The sequence below is a fragment of the Panthera leo genome, chromosome C1 (genome assembly GCF_018350215.1).
Source record: "Panthera leo isolate Ple1 chromosome C1, P.leo_Ple1_pat1.1, whole genome shotgun sequence".
NCBI classification, from domain to species: domain Eukaryota; kingdom Metazoa; phylum Chordata; class Mammalia; order Carnivora; family Felidae; genus Panthera; species Panthera leo.
The window spans coordinates 64,375,560-64,396,896 of NC_056686.1; the positions used below are offsets into that span (position 1 = coordinate 64,375,560).

Sequence of the window (21,337 nt, forward strand, 5' to 3'; positions counted from 1 at the left end):
TTTATTTTTCTCTATTTCCTCATTTATTTTTTTCCTAAAACTTGGAGCAAAACTGTGGAGTTATCCAAGGGGCCCAATGACTATTAAGTTGTTAAACAATCCTCCATTCTGTTTCCATTCTTTAATTATTTCTTACTATCAAGCCTGTCACAGCCATCTTGCTAATAAGTTAATTATTCTAAAACAAATGCCAGTTTGGTTTTTTGGGAACTTGGCACACACAATGTTATCACAAAATACGAGACTTAGGGTTAGTGAGTAAAGGGAGAAATGAGGATGGTTGTTTAAATGGCTCTGAATTTGGAAATGAGCTTAAAGCTAAAATTAGAGAGGAAAAAGAAATGAGTGTGGGATAACTAAGAACATAGGATTTGTTCTTTCCAGAGCTAAAATAACTTAGTTCTTAAGAGCACAAGCATTGTAATAAGACCTGAGACCGTACCTAAGCCCTGCTGTTCATCAGTTGTATGACCTTAAGTAAGTACTTACCTTTCTGAGCCAACTATTTCCTTGGGAGAATGATCCCCGAGGTTGTTCTAGGGGTTAAGTGAGATGTTTGCAAAGTGCTTTGCCTGTTGCCTAGTGTAGAGCAAGTACTCAATAAGTGGTAAGTACCATTAGGCACAGTGGTTGAGCTCAGCTGTCATGTTCTTGGGTACACAGACCAGCACACACATATTACATACACATGGCCAGGGGTTTCTGATAGGGGAAGCAGCTACCAGATCAAAAATCCCAGAAGGGCACCCAAATGACTTTAGGAAACAAGAAGGTACATCACTCAGTCCCTTCTCAGAAGGCACATCCCAAGATCTTAAGGCACATGTCACGCCTTTCATCTGTTTGCATTGCTGTTTCTCTGATTGGAATGCCCTTCCCTTCCCTTCCTCTCCCTTCCTCTATTCAATTTTCTTAGTCTCACTTGTTCAGAACTTGACTCATGGGTCAGCTTTCTCAACCCCACACTGCCCACTTGCCCAGCTCCATTTCCAGAGCACCCAATGTGCACCCTCATTACACCCCTTCCCATAAGTAACTGTCATTAATGATTTACGTATCATATACTCAATGTAGACCTTGAATTCCATGAGGGCAGTGACTCTGGCATATTTGACTGAATGTAATTGTTTCCCCCAAATCATACTTATTTCATGTTCATGTCTCCAACAAGGAGAAACATTAGCATGATTCTTCTAACAGCTATTTTATGATCCACAATGATCATTGACTATTCCCATAAAATATGTTTCTGTAAATGTTAAGTGCAGTCCCAAAGAAGTTTGTAAAGAGAAAGACAGAACTACAAAAAGAATTAGATTGAAAATTTTAACTTCTTTCCTACTTGTAGGTGGTATGTTTCATCGTAATGTCCTATGCTCATATTGTAAGATTCATTTCCCTCTGTTTTTCATTTTCTAAGCTGACCTCTTTGATTCCATTTGACCTCCTCCTGAGTCTCCACACAGTTATAAACTGATCATATTTGGCTATGGTAGTTAAAGTCAACACTGCTGGAAAGAAAATTTTAAAAATATAAGAATGATGTCTTCTGCCCATTTCTTAACTGTGTTATTGGTTTTTTGGATGTTGAGTTTGATAAGTTTGATAAGTTCTTTATAGATTTTGGATACTAACCCTTTATCATTTGCAAATATCTTCCATTCTTTATGCTGCCTTTTAGTTTTATTGATTGTTTCCTTCACCGTGCAGAAGCTTTTTATCTTGATGAAATCCCAGTAGTTCTTGTTGCTTTTGTTTCCCTTGCCTTCTGTGACGTGTCTAGTCTGAGGTCGAAGAGGTTGCTGCCTGTGTTTTCCTGTAGGATTTTGATTGTTTCCTGTCTCACATTTAGGCCTTTAATCCATTTTGAATTTATTTTTGTGTATTAAAAAAAAAATGGTCCAGTTTCATTCTTCTGCATGTCACCATCCAGTTTTCCCAGAACCATTTGTTGAAGAGACTGTCTTTTTTTCCATTGGATATTCTTTACTGCTTTGTCGAAGGTGAGTTGACCACACAGTTGTGGGTCCATTTTTGGGTTTTCTATTCTGTTCCACCAGTGTGTCTGTTTTCGTGCCAGTACCATATTATCTTGATATCTACAGCTTTGTAATATAGTTTGAAATCCGAAATTGTGATGTCTCCAGTTTTGTTTTTTTCAGGATTGCTTTGGCTATTCAGGGTCTTCTGTGGTTCCATACAAATGTTAGGATTGTTTGTTCTAGCTCTGTGAAAAAGGCTGGTGGTATTTTGATAGGGATTGCATTATGTGCGTAGATTGCTTTGAGTCATATAGACATTTTAACAGTGTTCTTCCAATCCATGAGGATGGAATGCTTTTCCATTCCTTGTGTCTTCTTCAATATCTTTCATAAGTGCTATATAGTTTTCAGAATACAAATCTTTTATCTCTTTAGGTAGGTTTATTCCTAGATATCTTACTGGTTTTTGGTGTAATTGCAAATGGGATCAATTCCTTGATTTCTTTTTCTGCTGCTTCATTATTGGTGCATAGAAATGCAACAGATTTCGGGAGGTTCCGGAAGATGGCGGCGTAGGAGGACGCGGGGCTCACAGCGCGTCCTGCCGATCACTTAGATTCCACCTACACCTGCCTAAAGAACCCAGAAAACCGCCAGAGGATTAGCAGAAGGGAGTCTCCGGAGTCAAGCGCAGACTAGAGGCCCACGGAAGAGGGGCTCCTCCTGAAGTGGATCACCTAAGGAGAAGCGAGCTAAGCCTGCCCCTCCACCCCCCGTGCACCTTGCCCACCCACCCCAGCTAATACGCCAGATCCCCAGCAACACAAGCCTGGCAGTGTGCAAGTAGCCCAGACGGGATGCGCCACCCCACAGTGAATCCCGCCCCTAGGAGAGGGGAAGAGAAGGCACACACCAGTCTGACTGTGGCCCCAGCAGTGGGCTGGGGGCAGACATCGGGTCGGACTGCGGCCCCGCCCACTAACTCCAGTTATACACCACAGCACAGGGGAAGTGCACTGCAGGTCCTCACCACACAAGGGACTCTCCAAAATGACCAAACGGAAGAATTCCCCTCAGAAGAATCTCCAGGAAATAACAACAGCTAATGAACTGATCAAAAAGGATTTAAATAATATAACAGAAAGTGAATTTAGAATAATAGTCATAAAATTAATCGCTGGGCTTGAAAACAGTATACAGGACAGCAGAGAATCTCTTGCCACAAAGATCGAGGGACTAAGGAACAGTCACGAGGAGTTGAAAAACGCTTTAAACGAAATGCAAAACAAAATGGAATCCACGATGGCTCGGCTTGAAGAGGCAGAGGAGAGAATAGGTGAACTAGAAGATAAAGTTATGGAGAAAGAGGAAGCTGAAAGAAAGAGAGATAAAAAAATCCAGGAGTATGAGGGGAAAATTAGAGAACTAAGTGATACACTAAAAAAAAATAATATACGCATAATTGGTATCCCAGAGGAGGAAGAGAGAGGGAAAGGTGCTGAAGGGGTACTTGAACAAATTATAGCTGAGAACTTCCCTGAACTGGGGAAGGAAAAAGGCATTGAAATCCAAGAGGCACAGAGAACTCCCTTCAGACGTAACTTGAATCGATCTTCTGCACGACATATCATAGTGAAACTGGCAAAATACAAGGATAAAGAGAAAATTCTGAAAGCAGCAAGGGATAAACGTGCCCTCACATATAAAGGGAGACCTATAAGACTCGTGACTGATCTCTCCTTTGAAACTTGGCAGGCCAGAAAGGCTTGGCACGATATCTACAGTGTGCTAAACAGAAAGAATATGCAGCCGAGAATCCTTTATCCAGCAAGTCTGTCATTTAGAATAGAAGGAGAGATAAAGGTCTTCCCAAACAAACAAAAACTGAAGGAATTTGTCACCACGAAACCAGCCCTACAAGAGATCCTAAGGGGGATCCTGTGAGACAAAGTACCAGAGACATCACTACAAGCATAAAACATACAGACATCACAATGACTCTAAACCCATATCTTTCTATAATAACACTGAATGTAAATGGATTAAATGCGCTAACTAAAAGACATAGGGTATCAGAATGGATAAAAAAACAAGACCCATCTATTTGCTGTCTACAAGAGACTCATTTTAGATCTGAGGACACCTTCAGATTGAGAGTGAGGGGATGGAGAACTATTTATCATGCTCCTGGAAGCCAAAAGAAAGCTGGAGTAGCCATACTTATATCAGACAAACTAGACTTTAAATTAAAGGCTGTAACAAGAGATGAAGAAGGGCATTATATAATAATCACAGGGTCTATCCACCAGGAAGAGCTAACTATTATAAATGTCTATGTGCCAAATACCCGAGCCCCCAGATATATAAAACAATTACTCATAAACATAAGCAACCTTATTGATAAGAATGTGGTCATTGCAGGGGACTTTAACACCCCACTTACAGAAATGGATAGATCATCTAGACACACAGTCAATAAAGAAACAAGGGCCCTGAATGATACATTGGATCAGATGGACTTGACAGATATATTTAGAACTCTGCATCCCAAAGCAACAGAATATACTTTCTTCTCGAGTGCACATGGAACATTCTCCAAGATAGATCATATACTGGGTCACAAAACAGCCCTTCATAAGTTTACAAGAATTGAAATTATACCATGCATACTTTCAGACCACAATGCTATGAAGCTTGAAATCAACCACAGGAAAAAGTCTGGAAAACCTCCAAAAGCATGGAGGTTAAAGAACACCCTACTAACGAATGAGTGGGTCAACCAGGCAATTAGAGAAGAAATTAAAATATACATGGAAACAAACGAAAATGAAAATACAACAATCCAAACGCTTTGGGATGCAGCAAAGGCAGTCCTGAGAGGAAAATACATTGCAATCCAGGCCTATCTCAAGAAACAAGAAAAATCCCAAATACAAAATCTAACAGCACACCTAAAGGAAATAGAAGCAGAACAGCAAAGGCAGCCTAAACCCAGCAGAAGAAGAGAAATAATAAAGATCAGAGCAGAAATAAACAATATAGAATCTAAAAAAACTGTAGAGCAGATCAACGAAACCAAGAGTTGGTTTTTTGAAAAAATAAACAAAATTGACAAACCTCTAGCCAGGCTTCTCAAAAAGAAAAGGGAGATGACCCAAATAGATAAAATCATGAATGAAAATGGAATGATTACAACCAATCCCTCAGAGATACAAACAATTATCAGGGAATACTATGAAAAATTATATGCCAGCAAATTGGACAACCTGGAAGAAATGGACAAATTTCTAAACACCCACACTCTTCCAAAACTCAATCAGGAGGAAATAGAAAGCTTGAACAGACCCATAACCAGCGAAGAAATTGAATCGGTTATCAAAAATCTCCCAACAAATAAGAGTCCAGGACCAGATGGCTTCCCAGGGGAGTTCTACCAGACATTTAAAGCAGAGATAATACCTATCCTTCTCAAGCTATTCCAAGAAATAGAAAGGGAAGGAAAACTTCCAGACTCATTCTATGAAGCCAGTATTACTTTGATTCCTAAACCAGACAGAGACCCAGTAAAAAAAGAGAACTACAGGCCAATATCCCTGATGAATATGGATGCAAAAATTCTTAATAAGATACTAGCAAATCGAATTCAACAGCATATAAAAAGAATTATTCACCATGATCAAGTGGGATTCATTCCTGGGATGCAGGGCTGGTTCAACATTCGCAAATCGATCAACGTGATACATCACATTAACAAAAAAAAAGAGAAGAACCATATGATCCTGTCAATCGATGCAGAAAAGGCCTTTGACAAAATCCAGCACCCTTTCTTAATAAAAACCCTTGAGAAAGTCGGGATAGAAGGAACATACTTAAAGATCATAAAGGCCATATATGAAAAGCCCACAGCTAACATCATCCTCAACGGGGAAAAACTGAGAGCTTTTTCCCTGAGATCAGGAACACGACAGGGATGCCCACTGTCACCGCTGTTGTTTAATATAGTGCTGGAAGTTCTAGCATCAGCAATCAGACAACAAAAGGAAATCAAAGGCATCAAAATTGGCAAAGATGAAGTCAAGCTTTCGCTTTTTGCAGATGACATGATATTATACATGGAAAATCCGATAGACTCCACCAAAAGTCTGCTAGAACTGATACATGAATTCAGCAAAGTTGCAGGATACAAAATCAATGTGCAGAAATCAGTTGCATTCTTATACACTAACAATGAAGCAACAGAAAGACAAATGAAGAAACTGATCCCATTCACAATTGCACCAAGAAGCATAAAATACCTAGGAATAAATCTAACCAAAGATGTAAAAGATCTGTATGCTGAAAACTATAGAAAGCTTATGCAGGTAATTGAAGAAGATATAAAGAAATGGAAAGACATTCCCTGCTCATGGATTGGAAGAATAAATATTGTCAAAATGTCAATACTACCCAAAGCTATCTACACATTCAATGCAATCCCAATCAAAATTGCACCAGCATTCTTCTCGAAACTAGAACAAGCAATCCTAAAATTCATATGGAACCACAAAAGGCCCCGAATAGCCAAAGTAATTTTGAAGAAGAAGACCAAAGCAGGAGGCATCACAATCCCAGACTTTAGCCTCTACTACAAAGCTGTCATCATCAAGTCAGCATGGTATTGGCATAAAAACAGACACATAGACCAATGGAATAGAATAGAAACCCCAGAACTAGACCCACAAACGTATGGCCAACTCATCTTTGACAAAGCAGGAAAGAACATCCAATGGAAAAAAGACAGTCTCTTTAACAAATGGTGCTGGGAGAACTGGACAGCAACATGCAGAAGGTTGAAACTAGACCACTTTCTCACACCATTCACAAAAATAAACTCAAAATGGATAAAGGACCTGAATGTGAGACAGGAAACCATCAAAACCTTAGAGGAGAAAGCAGGAAAAGACCTCTCTGACCTCAGCCGTAGCAATCTCTTACTCGGCACATCCCCAAAGGCAAGGGAATTAAAAGCAAAAGTGAATTACTGGGACCTTATGAAGATAAAAAGCTTCTGCACAGCAAAGGAAACAACCAACAAAACTAAAAGGCAACCAACGGAATGGGAAAAGATATTTGCAAATGACACATCGGACAAAGGGCTAGTATCCAAAATCTATAAAGAGCTCATCAAACTCCACACCCGAAAAACAAATAACCCAGTGAAGAAATGGGCAGAAAACATGAATAGACACTTCTCTAAAGAAGACATCCGGATGGCCAACAGGCACATGAAAAGATGTTCAACGTCGCTCCTTATCAGGGAAATACAAATCAAAACCACACTCAGATATCACCTCACGCCAGCCAGAGTGGCCAAAATGAAGAAATCAGGAGACTATAGATGCTGGAGAGGATGTGGAGAAACAGGAACCCTCTTGCACTGTTGGTGGGAATGCAAATTGGTGCAGCCGCTCTGGAAAGCAGTGTGGAGGTTCCTCAGAAAATTAAAAATAGACCTACCCTATGACCCAGCAATAGCACTGCTAGGAATTTATCCAAGGGATACAGGAGTACTGATGCATAGGGGCACCTGTACCCCAATGTTTATAGCGGCACTCTCAACAATAGCCAAATTATGGAAAGAGCCTAAATGTCCATCAACTGATGAATGGATAAAGAAATTGTGGTTTATATACACAATGGAATACTACGTGGCAATGAGAAAAAATGAAATATGGCCTTTTGTAGCAACATGGATGGAACTGGAGAGTGTGATGCTAAGTGAAATAAGCCATACAGAGAAAGACAGATACCATATGGTTTCACTCTTATGTGGATCCTGAGAAACATAACAGAAACCCATGGGGGAGGGGAAGGAAAAAAAAAAAAAAAAAAAAAAAAAAAGAGGTTAGAGTGGGAGAGAGCCAAAGCATAAGAGACTGTTAAAAACTGAGAACAAACTGAGGGTTGATGGGGGGTGGGAGGGAGGGCAGGGTGGGTGATGGGTATTGAGGAGGGCACCTTTTGGGATGAGCACTGGGTGTTGTATGGAAACCAATTTGACAGTAAATTTCATATATTAAAAAATAAAAAAAATTAAAAAATTAAAAAAAAATAAAAATTAAAAAAAAAAATAAAAAAAAAAAATAAAAAAAAAAAAAGAAATGCAACAGATTTCTACACACTGATTTTATAACCTGTGACTTTGCTGAATTCATGTATTAGTTCTAGCAATTTTTTGGAGGGGTCTTTCGGGTTTTCTACATAGAGTATTATGTCGTCTGCAAATAGTGAATAGATACTTTTCCAGAGAAGACATCCATGTGGCAAGCAGACACATGAAAAGATTCTCAACATCACTCATCATAAGAGAAATACAAATCAAAACCATGATGAGACACCACTTCACACCTGTCAGAATGTACAATTAACAACACAAGAAGCAACAGGTGTTGGCGAGGATGCAGAGAAAGGGGAACACTCTTTCACTGTTGGTGGGAATGCAAACTGGTGCAACCATACTAGAGAACAGCATTTGATGTTCCTCAAAAAACTAAAAATAGAACTACCCTATATGATCCAGCAATTTGTAAATAATAGATACTTACCCAAAGTATACAAAAATGCAGATTCAAAGGGGTACATGCACCCCAATGCTTATAGCAACATTATCAACAATAGCCAAATGATGGAGAGAACCCAAATGTCCATCAAATTATGAATCAATAAAGAAGCTGTGATATATGTATTATGTATATTATATTGTATATCATACATATATATATATATATATATATATACACTCTATGTATACACACACACACACACACACACACACACACACACACAAATGAAATATTACTTGGCCATCAAAAAGAATGCAGTCTTGCCATTTGCAACATTAATGGAGCCAGAATGTACTATGCTGAGTGAAATAAGTCAGAGAAAGACAAATACCATATGATTTCACTCATATGTGGAAATTAAGAAACAAAACAGATGAACATATAGGAAGGGTGGGGGAAAAGAAAGGGAAACAAAATGCAAGAGGCTCTTAATAATAGAGAACAAACTATGGGTTGGCAGAAGGAGGTGGGTTGGAGATGGGCTATATGGGTGATGGTATTAAGGAGGGCACTTGTGATGAGCACTGGGTGTTGTATGTAAATGATGAATCACTGATTTCTACTCCTGAAACCAGTATTGTACTGTATGTGCAAATACTTAAATTTTGAAAATACAGTAAAACATTGGTTTGCAAGCATAATTTGTTCTGGAAATATGCTTATAATCCAAAACACTTGTATATCAAAGCAAATTCCCCCATAAAAAATAATGGAAATTCAGATGATTCATTCCACAACCCAAAAATATACATATAAAAAGGTTACAGTACTGTAATATAAAAGAATATACAAAATATAAAGAAAAATAAACAAATTAACCTGCACTTACTTTGAAAACCTTTGTGGTTGGTCTAAGAGAGACAAGAGAGAGGAGGATTATTGTGTAGGGTGACTTTCACTATCACTCATGGATGTTGACTACAGTACAGTATTAATTAAATCTTATAATATTCTGTATTTAATGTAATTGGCAACAAGGCAGCAGAGGAAAGGGTCTATATCTGCAGGCAATCTGATCTAGAATGAAGCATAGCATTTCTAAGCTTACTCTTGTATGGAAAAGCAAAGGACTGTCCGTACATGCTTTGAGGTGACAAAAATACACTAGTGCCAGTTGTGGGCACCTTCAAATGTTCTGAAAAATCACTGATTGATTTTTACACCATGGTCTGAGAGGGAGTATCCCACAGAGAGAGAGAGATTGAAAAAGAGAGAAGAACCACTGGCTCAGTTGTGATGATGTGACACTTGGCATCACATACTATTCATATTGCAAGACATGGTTCATTTATCAAGTTAAAGTTTATTAGAAATGTTTGCTCGTCTTGTGGAACACTCGCAGAACAAGTTAACTCACAATCCAGGGTTTTACTGTAATAAAAGCAGAAGAAGGAAACATCTCAACTACAGAGAAAGGAAAGAAAAGAAAGAAAAATAAATAAATAAAAGGAAATAGAAAGAGCCTGATCTTCCCAGGGCCTAAATTAGCCTCTAGTCACACATCTGGTGCTTAGGCAGCACAGCGGTTTTTTCAGGCTTCCAGGGTGCCACTTAGGGCTCTGCAGCAGGAGACACTTGAGCACTGGAGAAAATGGAGCCTGTAATTAGAAAAGGTACCAAATGTCACATGAGGCTGAAATTTGACTTCTGAGACTCTTAACTAGCTTCTTTAGTTTGGAAGCTTTCTTGGCAGAGGTTTAAATCTTTATCCCACCACCTTGTAGTTGTATAAAACCTCAAATTGCTGGAATGCTGGGAGAGAGAGAAAGAAGGGGAAAATAGGAAGGGAAAAGAGTATTTTAATTAATCGAGTTTTCTGGTTAATTCAGTTTGGCAAGTATTTGTTGTCTATATGTGGGGCTCAGAGCCTTGTGAGGTGCAATGGAGAAAGAATAGGAACTGCACAATGTGATTCTCGTCTATAATGGGTATATCTTGTTCTCCATTTTCTTCTTTTAATCTTTTTTATTGAGTTCTTTCAAAGTATTTTAGTCTTTATTGGTGCCTTAATAATTACAGAAAAGCTAACATGATCTATTCTTTCCTCCATGCATCTTCAGTGCCCAGCACATACCTGGCACAAAGCAGGTACTCAATAAATCTTTATTGAATTGAATTACATCATATATGCAGTATAAGAGATTGGATAGAATCCATATTAATTCTAAGACATATTCTAAAATTTGGCTTATTTGACAAAATCCATTATATCAATCTATTTGCTGGGCTACAGAACTGTCTCTTAGTTAATGTATCATTTAGTAGTATCATTTTTTAAATTTATTTTTAAAATTTTTGTAATGTTTCTTTATTTTTGAGAGAGAGACAGAGTGTGAGCAGGGGAGGGGCAGAGAGAGAGGGAGACACAGAATCCGAAATAGGCTCCAGGCTCTGAGCTGTCAGCACAGAGCCCATCATGGACCTCAAACTCACAAACCATGAAATCATGACCTGAGCTGAAGTTAGATGCTTAAATGACTGAGCCACCAAGGTGCACCTTAATAAAATATTAAATCCCTTTCACATGTACTAAATAGGGGTTTATGTCAGCTACCTCCATTCATTGAGTATATCTTTTATGTGCTTTCTGCAGCAAGTTCATTTTATTTTACTTTTTTTTCTAGCTTGAGCTATAACACCTATAACATTGTGCAAGTTTCCAGTATACAGTGTGATGGTTTGATACGCGTATATGTTGTGAAATGATTCCCACAATAAGGTTAGCTAACACATCCGTCACTTCACATAATTACAGTGTGTGTTTGTGTGTGTGTAGTGAGAAAGTTTAAGATCTACTCTCTTAGTAACTTTCAAATATATAATATTGTTAACTGTGTCATTGTGCTGAATATTAGGTCCCCATAATGTATTCATCTTCTAACTGGAAGTTTGTACCCTTCGACCCACATCTCCCCATTTCCCTTGTGCCTCAGCTCCTGGAAACCATCATTTTACCCTCTGTTTCTCTGAGTTTGGCTTTTTTTTTAGATGCCACATGTAGCAACTTAACTTTTTTTTTCAGCAGTTTCAAAAGCATCGCATCATAGTGCCCACAGAGATTAATGAGCAGGATCTTGGCCATTTGCTATCCATTCATGATCTGAACATTGGTCAGTCTGCTCTGAGTTCTACCTGAGCCTACAAAATTTAATAATCAGCTACTATAGCCACAAACCTTTCACTTCAAAAATTGTTCCAGACCCAGTTCCCACCACCAACTTAGATTTTTTATTCTTGGGCCTCCTCTCTCATCATCAACCTCCTTTATGACTGAAGACCTAGCCTTTCCCCTCTCATGGGTGGCATGGCCTTGTCCACCATCCCCTATGAGATGTCCAAAGCAAGGCTTCTGGAAAGCTGCCTGTCAGTCAGAGGCAGAGCTGCAGCCCGGGCTGGGGTGTAGGGAGGAGGGACTGAGCCAGGCCAGGCCCTGGGTACCAGTCCGTGGAGCTGTGGAGCAGAAGTAGAGCAGCCTCTCCAGACAGCAGCAGGCCAGACATGGACCCATAGTAGAACTCCTCTCTCCAACCCCAAAGAGGCTCTCAGAAAGAGGGTAGGCATACTCTTTCTTTGGTTGCTGAGAAAGGATTGAGTTGGGATGAAAAGGGACACGGATGATAGATGATATAAGTCCTCTCCTCATACTGAGAGGCAAGGTAGTTTGCAGAAAGACATTTTTGAACGCTACTATGGAGGGGTGCCTGCGTGGCTCTGGCAGTTAAGCGTCCGACTTTGGCTCAGGTCATGATCTCACGGTTCCTGAGTTCAAGCCCATGTCAGGGTTTATGCTGACAGCTCAGAGCCTGGAGCCTGCTCTGGATTCTGTGTCTCCTTCTCTCTCTGCCCCTCCCCACTTGTGCTCTGTCTCTCTTTGTCTCTCAAAAATAAATACATGTAAAAAGAAATTTATAAAAAAAAAAAAAAGAAAGCTGCTATGGAGGGTATAACTGAAGTCAACAGTAGACAAAGAGGACTATGAAGCAGTAGCCAGTTTCCCTCTGAAATTGGTAACTTGAAGCTAACCCAGGAGAGCTCTGTGAGGAGCTAGGCAGTCTTCTGTCTCTTATAGTCAACTTTGCCTGTCCTTACTCCTTCCAGGGCTCCTGGCCAGCCTGCAGAGAGGGAGGCCCTTCTGCCAACAGCTACAGCCACCTAGTAGTATACACCCATCGCTCAGAGAAGTAAGACTACCAACTGTGGCCTGAAAATAGGGACTAGGGAATAAGACCAAGAATGTTTGAGTGTATTGCATCTGGACCTAGCATGGCTTGGCTTCTACAGATTCTTAGAGGCCTTCCCCAAGAGTCCTTCTGAAAGCCTTGATTTGTTTTACAAGTGCCCAGCTAAGATGAAGTCTGTCCGTGGAGCTAAGAGCTGATCCTCACAGCCTTGGCAGGTGATGGCGCTCACAGTTTGATAGACCAGATGTGGATTCAGATCCTGGCTCTACCACCTGCGTGACCTTGGACAAGTTATTTACTCTTTCCAAGACCCAGGTTTTGAATCTGGTGATAACGATACCCTTTTTATAATAATATTGTAGGGACTTAATGATACAATCATATAAAGAAAGCCCTAACGGTGAATGGCACATAGTAGATGCTAAAAAAATGGTAACTGTACTTGGTACTTTGTTCATTGGCTGTTGATGTGGATGCAGGTTCTGAAAAATGACCTCTGAGCTAATGTAATAACAATAATCAAAATTCGCAGTCTCCTTTTCTAAGTCTCTAGAACAAGATAAGTCAGTCATTATTACATTAAGGTTTTGAGTTCAGGAAAAAACTTTTTCTTAAAACACTTCATAAATATTGCAGTAATTTTTTCTGGAGCCACTTTATTGTGTTGACTTACTCCCGACCAAATTTTCCAGATGCTGTCTATAATCTGAATATCCAGTGAAATACAGATTCCATACAAAAAGCTGAGAAGAGCCTTACTCAGATATCCACGGCTTTCCAGTGTTCTGTACTCATCTCTTTGCATACCAATCATGTCTGTTTTTAGGTATATCTTCTCACGTTTTCCCCTTATTTCATTCTGTTAAGAAATAGGTTCTACACACCCTGGTTCAAGAATCCCGCTCATCAAAACGGGATTGATTCAGCTTACTCAGAATATTATCCCTACCCACCCCCCACCAAATCCATGTTGGTGCTTTCCTTTCAGATTTTGTAATTAATTATGAAGCTTCAGAAACACAATTCTGCAGATGATTACCAACTGCCATTACTCCATCGCAGATAACTACACATTTCACTCCAGTTACCACGGATCTTTACATTATTACTATTTTAATGCAATATCCAATTTTTGTTGGAGAAAAACAAAAATCACTGTGAAGAGGATGCCAACCAATCGGTCATTTAGGGGGAAGTCTCCAAACATATAAAAGAGAAAATTTGAAGTCCAATTATCTGCATGTTGGGGGATCTCCAGCAGCAAACGATGAAAGCCATTGGTGGAGAGCATGCTTAATTGAAATCCTTTGCATGAAACAAGGGAGAAGTAAATAATTCAGGCAATCAGTTTGATGCTCGGAGAATGATACTTAAGGGATGTATAAAACTAAGACAATACTAATAACAGAACCAGTTTGTTTCCTCCTCAAATTTAAGCAGAGAAAAAGTGAGAGGCAGACCTAGACTTAAGGAAAGGTGGAATCTGGAAAGAGAAATTGAACTAGTATTCTCCCTTCGAGTCCATTTAGAGATATTTTGTAAACCTAACATTCCTACCTAGCAGAGCAAAGAATGCAGAAAGCCCTGTCTCCATGGAGAAGATTTGGACAGCCTGTTGCAGCCTGCAAATCAGCGCCAAGAGAAAACAAAACCATAAACTCATTTTTGCCCTTAAAAATGCAAACCGTCACTGCCCCTTTCTCCTCACATGGCAGTGCTTCTACTCCCCCTCCTGTAATTTCTTTCCCTTATGCAGGTATGTTTTGTATGATTTTGAAAGCTGTTCCCACATTTATTATTCAAGTTAAAACATGTGTTTGTGAGTCAACTGGGGAATTTGGTAAGCATCTTATTTTGAAACTTCCAGTTGACCTCCCCAGCCCTCTTAAATTAAATGACCTTAAACAGATTACGCAAGCCCATGTCCTCTGCGAGTCCATTCCCTCAGAATAAGAGAGTTTTGTTAAGATTGCTAGACAAACGACAGTCACCAAGAAAGATAAAGTTGCCCATCCAATCACAGAATTTCAGAGCTGGGAGCAACGTCAGACAGCATCTGCTCTAGTGGCACACGATTCCATCTGCCCCATGAAGCTCGGTTCTCACCTGTGAGATGTAGATAAACTTTCATTCCATCACCCTCCACCTAGGCTACCCCTGCAGCATTGTCACTTCTGCTCTGCTTTGCATTTTAAAGTAAACATCCTAGGTTCTTGCAGCTCAAAACCTTTTTCCTTAAAAAGAAAAAAGAAAGAAAGCAAAATCATCACTACCTGAGTTTCAAAACACTATTTAGAAACTCAAAACCTGATAAGATTAGGGTTTCTCAGCTTTGGCACTATTGACATTCAGACTGGATAATCTTTGTCATGAAGGGGCTGTCCTATGCATCATAGGATATTTTGCAGCATCGCTGGACAGTCGTGTCCCCCTGCCAGTTGTGACCACCAAAAACATCTCCCAACATTTGTTGGGAGTGGGGGAGAGATGGGTGGACAAAATCTCTCCTGGTTGAAATCCATTAATGTATATAGTTTGTGCAAAAACAAATAAATGTGCAGTAAGTAAAATGATGATTTCAAAGCCAGTTTGCCTCTAACCATACATACAACCTCTCTAAACACTGAGCATTACCACTTTGCAAGAGCCTTAGCCAATTAAGTGTCAATTGTTCTGATAGTACCCCATTACAATGCTCTCCAAGGTCTATATGCCACAATATCCGCTAAAAGAATGGAGGGAAGAGTCCCATGCTAGCCCTGGAGTTGTACGAGTGGGATGTCCCAGAAAATAAAGCAGCCTAAGTTCAATTCTGTGGTCCTGATGCAGAAGTAAATGAGCTTCAGCAGCATCTGCAAAATCCAGAGTTGAGTTGGTTATGTGGGTGTCCTCGTCCTTCTTCATGGTTCCATGTTCATCATCCAAACATTTAGCAGTGGTTAGTTGGAGTCTACCCAGCACGTAGTAGTTACTCAGCAAATATTTGTTGAAGGTTTTTATGGATAGTGTTTTACCTTTTGCAGTCTGCCTCTGGGTTGAGACAATCAGGTACATTAGCCTGTGCTAGAACTAAACATAGCTTTGTTTGAATCAGTCAGAGAATGGATATCTCCTGGAAAGTCTCAAAGTCTCTTGTAGTCATTATTCCACAATCCCCAAGTTAAAAAAAAAGTGTGTATGTGTGTCCAAAATATAGAAGTGATCAAATGACTGTAAGATACACTCCCTCAGACCTAGGAAGTCAGAGAGAGAGACAAAAACGAACTGCAGGCTGTGTGCTGATGTGTTAAATATATACCATCTCCTTAGTCCTCACAGCAATCCTGTTGTGTAGGTGCTAAGAACAGGGGGGAAATAAGTTGCTCAAAGTCAGACGGCTGCTACAGGGGAAAGCAGAACTTCAAATCCAGCTCTAGCAGAGTTTTAAGCTGTCTGAGCCCAATTTTAAGCCTCCCAGACTCACTTGTGCACCAGGCCTTGGTTGCTTATTGAATGGAGAGCCCTGGCCAGCACTGCGGAAATTGAAAGGACAAGTCACCCCCCCCCCCCCCCCCCCCCCGTCAGACTTGTTCTGAAATGTAGATGGTCCATTTAGTCTTTCTAGAGACCAACCTAGCAGCTCTGTTTTCTTGTGACGCTGGGGCCAGTCCAGGAATGTACTACCTTACATTTGTTTTCCTTTCCTGTTTGCCTTGTTTTTCTTTTTTCCTCACACTTACTGTCCTGAGGTTACACACACACACACAGCACAAAACCTCTGGTAAAGTGTTAACCTATGTTTTGCTTTAGGCTCTGTTTTCTAGGAATCCCATGTTAAAACACAAATTTATGCTCTTTTATTTATAAAATCACAACACTGCCATCCATTTCTCAAAAGCCTAAGAAAAAATAAAATCCTTCTTTAGTACATGTTCCTCCTTACTGATGATAGCTAACAAATATTTTGAAAATAGAAAACCATAATATATATGGGTATGAGGAGCAGTGCATCAAGATGGCACTAAATGTGCCTTCATGGTCTCCTCATATCTGCCCTAACCACCAGCTGCTTTTCTTATCTTGCTTTTAGATAAAATGGCTGTGGTAACACTCATTCGAGCAGGGGTGCATTTGTCTTACCACAATGGTATCTGTAGGGTGGAAAGTGTCAGTCATCCGAAGTGTAAATCCTAGCTCAGCTTATTGGCTGTTTGACTTGAGAAAGTCATAATATCTCTGAGTAGATATTTCCTCACCTGTAAAATAGAAAGAAAACTATCTGCCTCACCTTTCCCATGGGCTGATGTGACATACAGAAAGCACTTTGAAGCACCATTCAGAGGTGCTTTAACTGTAAGAAGAAGTAAGAAAAATAACTTTCTAATTCAGGCTTTTAAAATTTCCCTTGCTAAAAATGATGAAACACTTCAGTAGGAGAATATAAAGGAATAAATCACTTAGTTTCTTCTTAAACATTTCAAGATACTAATTAAGATTAAAAAGCTAAAGAGCTGAGACCTCTGGCCCAGATAAAATAAAAGAGACTGGATTTTCCCTCCCACTTGAAACAAATGAACAAAGAAAAGTTTAAAAATCTTAAAAAACAATTCTCAAGATACCTTACAACAAGCCATAAGGTGATTCTTTGAGAGAAAGGAAACAAATACGGAAAGCCCTAGGATTGCTCTTACTGTTGGAAGTTTCCGGGCTACTGAGCAGGAAGAATGAAGCCTTGTGGAGAATGGTGGACCAAATGGGTTGAACAGAGTTGAGAGTCTAAGAGACCAAGGTCAGAGGACAGAGTACCAGACATATGAACTACACCGAAAGAGAACTCTAGAGATCTGCCAAGGGTTCCCCTCCAGTATTCAGCAGAGTACTGTGCAGTGTATGCATTTGAGGAAACTACCTGAAGCTGAGAGACAAAACCACCCAAAAGGATTAGCTGGTGCTACAGCAGGCTTGGAATAGTGCCTTTTTCTACCAGCCATTCTGGAAAACCTCTTAATTCACAAGGCAATGGGTAGAGTACTTTGAAGAGTCTTGCCTCCACTGTGGGGAATAATTGTACACTAAACACTGCTCTGGTCCAACCCAACAAGTCTTTCTTTTTTTCAAGTTTTTATTTAAATCCCAGCCAGTTAAAATATAGTGCAACACTAGTTTCAGGTGTAGAATTTAGTGATTCATCACTTACATTCATCACCAGATGTTCATCACAAGTGCCCTCCTTAATACCCATCACCTATTTAACCCATCCTCCACCCACCTCCCCTCTGGTAACCATCAGTTTATTCTCTATAGTTAAGAGCCTGTTTCTTGGTTTGCCTCTCTTTTTTCCCCCCTGTGTTCATTTGTTTTGTTTCTTAAATTCCATGTATGAGTGAAATAGTAAGTATTTGTCTTTCTCTGACCGACTTACTTCACTTAGTTTAAGATTCTCTAGCTCTATCTACATCATTGCAAATGGCAAAATTTCATTCTTTTTGATGGCTGAGTTATATATATATATTATATATTATATATATTATATATTATATATTATATATATTATATATTATATATATTATATATTATATATATTATATATTATATATTATATATATTATATATTATATATATTATATATTATATTATATATTATATATTATATATATAATATATATAATTTCTTTATTCATCAGTCAGTGGACATTTGGGCCCTTTCCACGATTTGGCTATTGTTGATAATGCTGCTATAAACATCAGGATGCATTTGTCCCTTTGAATCAGTATATTTGTATCCTTTGGATAAATATCTAATAGTGCAATTGCTGGGTCACAGGGTAGTTCTATTTTTAACTTTTTGAGGAACTTCCAAACTGTGTTTTAGAGTGGCTGCACCAGTTTGTATTCCCACCAACAGTGTAAGAGGGTTCCCCTTTCTCCACATCCTTGCCAACACCTGCTGTTTTCTGTGTTGTTAATTGTAGCCATTCTGACAGGTGTGAGGTGGTATCTCATCATGGTTTTGATTTGTATTTCCCTGATGATGAGTGATGTTGAGCATCTTTTCATGTGTCGGTTGGCTATCTGGATGTCTTCTTTGGAAAAATGTCTATTCATGTCTTCTGCCCATTTCATCACTGGATTATTTGCTTTTTGGGTGTTGAGTTTGGTAAGTTTTTTTTATAGATTTTGGATACTAACCCTTTATCAGGTATGTCATTTGCAAATATTGTCTCCCATTCAGTAGGTTGCCTCTTAGTTTTATTGATTGTTTCCTTTGCTATGCAGAAGCTTTTTATTTTGATGAAGTCCTAAAGTTTATTTTTGCTTTTGTTTCCCTTGTCTCAGAAGGCATACTTTGTAAGGAATTGCTACGGCCAGTGTCAAAGAGGTTACTCCCTGTTTTCTGCTCTCAGATTTTGATAGTTTACTGTCTCACATTTATGTCTTTCATCCATTTTGAATTTATTTTTGTGTATGGTATAAGAAAGTAATCTGGTTTCATTCTTTTGCATGTGCTGTCCAGTTTTCCCAACACCATTTGTTGAAAAGACTTTTTTCCATTAGATATTCTTTCCTGTTTTGTTGAAGATTTATTGCCCATATAGCTATCAAGCCATTTCTGGTTTTTCTGTTCTGTCCCATTGATCCATGTGTCTCTTTTTGTGCCAGTGTCATACTGTCTTCACCGCTGCATCAGTGTTGTAATATAACTTATAGTCTGGAACTGTGATGCCTCTAGCTTTGCTTTTCTTTTTCAAGACTGCTTTGGCTATTTAGGGTCTTTTGTGGTTCCATGTGAAGTTTAGGATTATTCTAACTCTGAAAAATGCTGGTGGCATTTTGATAGGGATTACATTAAATGTTCAGATTGCTTTGGGCAATCTGGACATTTTAATAACATTTGTTCTTTTAATCCATGAGTGTGGAATGTTTTTCCCTTTCTTTGTGTCATCTTCAGTTTCTTTCATCAGTGTTTTTATAGTTTTCAGAGTGCAGGTCTTTTACCTCTTTGATTAGGTTTATTCCTAGGTATCTTATGCTTTTTGGTGCAGTTGTAAGTGGGATTTATTCCTTGGTTTGTTTCTATTTCTGCTGCTTGATTATTGGTGTATAGAAATGCGACAGATTTCTATACATTCATTTTGTATCCTGCAACTTTACTGAATTTGTGTATCAGTTCTAGCAAATATTTGGCTAGCCCAATAAATCTTAAAACCAAGATCTGAAAGAATCAAGTTGTTTCCAAGTAACTAAACTGCATTCCAGAACAAAGCTCAAGAATATTTATAGGAATACAAAAATATCTAGCACCCAACACAGTCAAAATGATGATGCCTGGCGTCCAATAAAAATTACCAAGCATGCAAAAAAACAAGAAAAATGCCTCATAATGGTGGGAAAAAATCAATCAGAACTAACTCAGAACTGACACCAGATGTTAGAACCAGCAAAGGACATTAAAAGTTATAATTATATTTTGGTACCTGGGTGGCTCAGTCCAAGTGTCTGATTCTCGGTCTTGGCTCAGGTCATCATCTCAGGGTTCATTAGTTCGAGCCCTACATGGGGCTCTGCGCTGACAGGGTAGAGGCTGCTTGGGATTCTCTGTGTCCCTCTCTCTCTGCCCCTCCCCCACTCACAATCTCTTGCTCTCTCTAAAATAAATAAGTAAACATGTTTTTTAAACGGTTATAATTGTATTTTAGATGTTCAAACCTTCAATAGAGACCTTCAAACGTCAATAGAGACGTAGATTTTTTTAAAGACTCAAATTAAGCATCTAGAGATGAAAGCTACAATGTATGAGCTGAAAGATACCCAGGATGAGATGAACAGTGTATCCATACAGTAGAATACTACTCAGCAATGAAAAGGAATGAACTATTGATACAACATTGATGAATCTCAAAAAAACTGGGCTGAGTGAAAGAATCCAGATGAAAAGGATTGCATTCTGTATAAATCCTTTTATATAGAATTCTAGAGAATGCCAAAAAATCTATAGTTAGACATATAATCAATGATTACCAGGTAGGGGGGCAAGAGGAAAGGATTCATTCCCAAGAGGCACAAGGAAACTTTTGGAAGACATAATTATATTCACTATTTTGATTTTTATGATGGTTTCACAGGTATGCAGACACAGATATCAAAACTTACCGATTTGAATGTACAGTTTATTATATATTGATTATAACTCAGTACTAAAGTGTATTTTTAAATTTTTTTTTTTTTTTTTTTTTTCAACATTTTTTATTTATTTTTGGGACAGAGAGAGACAGAGCATGAACGGGGGAGGGGCAGAGAGAGAGGGAGACACAGAATCGGAAACAGGCTCCAGGCTCCGAGCCATCAGCCCAGAGCCTGACGCGGGGCTCGAACTCACAGACCGCGAGATCGTGACCTGGCTGAAGTCGGACGCTTAACCGACTGCGCCACCCAGGCGCCCCTAAAGTGTATTTTTAAAAACCATTGCACAAGTGGGACATAGAGAACTTATAAATATAACTGCATTTTTTCAATATTTACATTTTTTGTAAATTTTAAAGAATGGTAAAATGTTTAAATCTGTCATTTTTATTACATCTAAGTCTACGGTGTC

General features: G+C 39.0%; 1 protein-coding gene across 3 annotated transcripts in view; it reads left to right on the forward strand.

Moving 5' to 3' along the window:
* AK5 (adenylate kinase 5) overlaps nt 1-21,337 on the forward strand; it is a 265,268-nt gene that overhangs the window by 114,468 nt on the left and 129,463 nt on the right. The gene's annotated exons all lie outside the window — the stretch shown is intronic.